This window comes from Lepeophtheirus salmonis, chromosome 7 (assembly GCF_016086655.4).
Source record: "Lepeophtheirus salmonis chromosome 7, UVic_Lsal_1.4, whole genome shotgun sequence".
NCBI classification, from domain to species: domain Eukaryota; kingdom Metazoa; phylum Arthropoda; class Copepoda; order Siphonostomatoida; family Caligidae; genus Lepeophtheirus; species Lepeophtheirus salmonis.
In genome coordinates this window covers 34,254,398-34,260,397 of record NC_052137.2, presented here as the reverse complement: position 1 = coordinate 34,260,397, position 6,000 = coordinate 34,254,398, and positions in this window count along the sequence as shown.

Here is a 6,000-nt window from a genome sequence, read left to right as displayed (position 1 = left end):
GATGAGTCATAAAATACAATCTCAAGTCCATTCCTAGTCGATTTGTTTATATATAACAATTTTATAAGGAAACCTAAGAATATACTGCAAAATAATAGTAAAATAATCATTTTTCTCGTTTCTGGCACCGATAAGAAAAAAAAAAATTCAAATTATTTCAATAATTTTTGAAAACGAACCAAAACTACTCGGATCTCAAATTAGGAGTAAATATCCATCACAATTTAAGGGAATGGGTACAAGAAATGTAGACGGCTTCTATGGGCGTAAACGGGGGTTAAAATCAAATTTAACTTTTGCCAACTTTTCGGATACAAGAACATTTTTTAAGCAGTCTAAAAAAATATATTTTAATTCCCCGACCAATGAAACTCATATTAAAAATACTGGATATGGTATTTGCATGGAAGTTTGTTACCTTCAAACAATATTGAATTTTTGTCTACAATTTGGAGCTCAGTACAGTAGTTTAGATCTTTGAGTATCTCACATATTTTGTTTGTCTACAATTTGTTTTATTTCAAAATGAAAAACAAGGATTAAATTCTTATATAACTTCTGAAATTCAGTAACATAATTTTAAAATTGTAACTTCTGAATCTCTTTACGAATGGAGAATATCGTTCAAAAAAACCATTTTCAAATGGCTATTATAAATAAGGCTAAAAAAAAGGTTTAATTTTATCAAAAGAGTAACAAAAATATTAAAGTAAAGTTGCCTATGTTTTCTCCATCGGCGTTTTTAACTCAAGAGATTTTGTCTTGGGATTTTGTCCCAGAACTAGCGGGATCATGACGTTTAGTCTGTTATAAGTATGTAGATAACCTCATACTAACAATTCCCACGGCTTAAGGAAATTAAATGATATAAAGTTTTTGAAAAACTTATAATATACTAACATTAAACTATAATAACACAACTTCTTTTTATAAAAATTGTGCAAACAAGTGGTCTAATGTAAAGAAGCACAAGTATTTTCATTTCTGTACTAACGTATATAATTGATAGTTAAATATAATCCAAACATGGTTCTTGCATTTCTTTGCACAGATCTATAATGATTTGATCAAGATATAGCAGTCCTTGTCTTGAAGCATTGGCCAAGATCTTTTTTGCCAAGGATGGATGCAAAAACGTACCTTCCTCCTTTGTAATTCCAAAAAAGCAAAGGACTTTATAAAGGCATAGATGACATTTTTTAAACATTACTGCACGCAATTATTTGAAGGACAATTATTTAAATATTTTATTGATTATGTAACATTGAAATAAGGTCAGATATGATAAATAAGGGATTGAGTAACGCAAGTGAATACCTCTTAAAATAAATACATAATATTTAAACAAATCATGGTTCTAGTTTCTAAGTAATCCTATATATTGTATATTATTGAGAAAACAAATTCTACGTATTAGTAGCAAATATATATTCAATCTATAAGTGCCTACTGAACAAAATATTGTTTTAATACTGCTATTAGTGTTGAGACTTGGTCCAAGATCGAATTTTTTTATCCGGTTTGGTCTTCGATGATTTTTTCATGTATGATATTATCCACACTTCTAATTTATTAGTTGTGAAAATGTGGTTTATGCAACACAATAAACATCATTCACCTCATTAACTTTATTTTATCACGAAACCTTTTATACAAAAAAACGGAGGGGGGAAGGCTCAAAATCAGTTGGTAGTTAGCAAATTATATGCCAATTCTTCCTAACTATGTCATTATTACTCTATAACAATTGAAAAGTGTTCCCAGCATAACACATTTCAACCAATCAATGTTCAGAGTACTGATTAGGGGGAGAGAAGCAGAAAATCGACAGCTGACAAAAATAATATTTTTGGATATCACGTTATGATTCGAACTGATTGGGAATACCCCTTATTGGACTAGCTGCTGTTTGCAGTTTTTTCATACGAGAAATTCAGATCCAAGACCCCGTCAAATTATTTTGGAGCCATTGGACGAATTAATAACTTTTGGAGAATAACATCCACAATTCTGGGGGAGACGTTTTCGGAGATAATTGAAACAATGGGATGGATGAAACCTTTTATTAAAAAAATCCTCTACTAGACTTTGTGTTATCGATGCCAATACAAAAGAAATTTAATTATGTTGTTGAGAAAATTCAATCATAAACTTAATTCGACCTACCTCGAGGAATTGGAGATTAAGAGAGTTTTACAAACATAAAAGTATGTGGAAGGGAGATTGGACAGAGGTTTAATTTATTTAATAAGAGGACTGAGGAATCGACTGATTCCGAGATTAACGGTCCTCGAATCTACGAAAACACAATATATGAGATCAGTAAACAACAAACGGGAATCTATTGACATTTCCATCCATTGGTTCATCTACGGAGCCATAAAAATTATCTACCCTATTGAAACATGTATGGAAAAATACGGTAGGAGAGACAATGGTTTTTATATAAAATTGAAAAAAAGACCCGTGAAGATTTTATCAAAATGTAAGCATACGGAATAGATAAGAAGTCGATTGTGAGAGATATTGTAAGAGAGGTACAGAGTTACATTAAAAGCAAATTATGTTCGTTTTATATTTATTGACCCCCATCAAAAGGATATTAACTTCATCTGAATAAAAATACTTTGTAAATTTATAAGTATGAGCACTCTCTGACCAGGTGATATTTTAGAATTCGCATGTAAGATTTGTGATGTGAATTAAATATACAGTTCCATGTTGAAAAAAAAAATTAAAATTGTAGTTGAACATCAAAGTTTTTTTTTTCATAATTAAGAAAAGTTGAACAATGTTTTACATAGGAACAGAGAAAAAGAATAATTTATAGAACCATTTTTCTTTGGTAAGGATCTTGACCAACATTTCCCAAATTCGGAGAAAACGCCCCCCTGGGAGCAGTGCTTTGATGTAGGGGGCAGTAATGCGAGAAGGGGGAATTAGTGGGCGTTAGAGCAAAAAAGTTGTGATTAAATATGATTACATAAACCCAACAAATTGATCTGCAAAATTAAAAAAATGTGATTACAAGATAGCAGCAATGAATGTGTTGAATATTATCCATTTGATAGGATAGAAGTACGTTATATCTAGAGTGTATTATTGTGCTTCATTATTGGTATCTTTATATTTTATCTTATCCTCGCATTGCACAGCTTGGCATTAATAATGATGAAGAGTATAATGATTATAATATTTATTCCTACATACAAAAATTACATGGCTAGCAAAAGGAAACTTCTTGAAACTTTTTTATTCTTTTTTCAACTTTGTGATGATCTAAAAAACATCAAAGATGACATTGCTTATTGTCAGATATATTAATAAAATTCAATGAAATTAATTTGCTGTTGCAAGGAAATTATACAAATCAGTTCTAAGTTAGATCAATGATCTCCTTCTTATGTAAGTGTAAGTTATTTAAACGAAATTTAGCCCGCCATGAACTTTACCAGTTTCCAAGCCGCTGTGAATTGGATGAAGAAAATAACATATCCGATTATTACCATCTAGTGTATTGTGCTCTCCTAGAAGAGTTGCAAAATAAATGTCGCAACGAAATCAGGATCTTTTATAGTTAATAGACAGACTCGGTTGTCAATCCATTCTTAGAAGTCAGCGGTGATGAAATAAGAAAGGTAGAATTAAGAACGATGGATATATTGTATAAGTTTGCCCGCACGTCAGACTTTATCTTTTTTTCTTAAAATTGGATTAAACGACTATGGATATTTGAAATTCAATTATTGCCACCTTTCAATAATAAGGAAGTAATTTCGCAAGGTGAAGAATATATTTTTGGATTAGGAAAATAGGGACCACAAATTTTTCTAGATATTCGAACAATTAGCACTTTGGGGGATCATGAAAGTAAATGGAAGGTTACATTATGTGGAGGAGGTTATCCGTAGACTGAGGGATGAGGCAGCCCGGAGTTTATATTTAACCAAGTAAATCACTTCAACTTTTTCTTGTATTTTCCATGAATAATTAATGGATGAATGTAATTGGTATCATGAAGAGGAACTTCAATGTCATTAAATCCAATAACTCCTTTAACAGAAAATTAATTTGATTTTCGACTATCAGCTGTTGATGTCTCTGATTCTCGAGATAGAAAGAGAATATGCCGTGCAGTCAAACTGTTACAATGTACCCAAAAACTACATTGAGCTAAGCTTAAAGTTCAAGATATAATACTAAGATTTTTGACTTCAAAAAAAATTATGTGACCTTTATCCAGTATTATGAAATAAGGTTAACATATACTTTGTTGCTTTTCCATAATCTTATTTGATAGAACGGACCTTCAGTGTTATTGTCCTCCTTTTTTCCAATCAAATAAGCAAGCATAGAATTACCAAACGTGGGGATCTACGTCTTATTTTGAGTAAATGTAAACCAGATATGGAGGAACTAATATTTCTATTCCTACACCAACCAACTTTGTTCGATTTGAAAGAAAAACTTATATGTGGGGGGTGTTAGAAGTTTACATTAAAGTCAAGGAGGCGCCAGCCTCAAAAAGTTTTCGAAAGACCTGATCTAGACCAAACTTCTTCTAAGAACCAATTAGTTCGGTCATAACATTCTCAATCCAGACTATGATTTTCAAATCGAAACGCAGCACTACAGAAATAATATGTTCCAAAATTTTGTAAACTCATTGGGATTACTATCAATTTTACTTTTCATTAATCTCACACAAAAATGAAGTGTATATATATTACAAATTTGCCCATGTTTTAATTACAAAATAGCAGGAAACTAAAATCAATCATTTATTTTTCTTCATATTTAATGGAACACACACCACTATTTATGTAGAGAAGGTTATATCATATAATTTCCTGAGAACAAATAACCATTTGAGGGTGTTTATGTGATATCTATGTACAAAAGCTATAATATGCAATAAAAGTATACTTGGGTATATCCAGTAGTTATTTTGATATCCTTTTAAAAAATGAAATGGTTCAAGGCTAAGAAAAAATTGAGTTTGTTCAAACATATGTTTCATTATTACTTATGATTAATGGATCTACTTCCTTGCCTCTTGATTGGGTTTTGTGTTAATCATATTGACTTAATGAACGATATCCTCTCGTTTTGGTCTAATTCTTTCTTTATTCAAACGGTTGATTGACTTTTTTGTTTTTTTGTTTTTAATGTTGGATAAATTAATTCCTTGAAATAGACGCTGCATATTTACACTTAAAGATATGCAATAATCATATTGCCTTGAATAATTAGTTTTTAGGAGTAAAATACTAATTCTAATAATAAAATACTTGGAATCATTTTTTTAAATAATAGATCCACAAAAAATGAAAAAATCCTTTACAAATATAACAATATTCTATATGTATAAAGTACCAATAGCTAACGTATAAGCGAAAATAGATGCAAGAAAGTTTCCTATTCGTTCTAGTTTGATGCCCAACATAGAAACAATCCAACAACATCTATTATAGAAAAGATACTGGATAATCGTGTAAAAACACGAAAGTTTTGATACTTAATTTTGAAGGGCAAAATTTTTTGTTTAGATAAGTGATTCAATAATTTTATAAAACAGATTTAGTTTAGAACCTTGGTCCCAAATGGGGTCGTTAATCGAATTTGAGTCAAATATCTATATTATATTAAACACATATATGCATAATTGCAATAAATGGGAGTTTCTTTAACACAAAATGAATGTTTAAATAACATATTTTAAGAATTGATGTTGTTTCCTGATTGTGTGTTCTAAAACGGGTCGCTATAATTGAAAGGCTCAGAACCATTGATATAGATTTTAATAAATATTTAGTGACTGTACTATTATTTGCTTAAGAACAATATCTACTGATTTCAAATATTACCGCAAAATAGGAGGATTGATTGAAGCACTACGTGCAAAGTGGTATAACTATTGTAGATATCTGTATAAAAGTAATATATGCTTACTAATAATAATTAGTAATATAGAATGATGTATATTTTTCACAACAACAT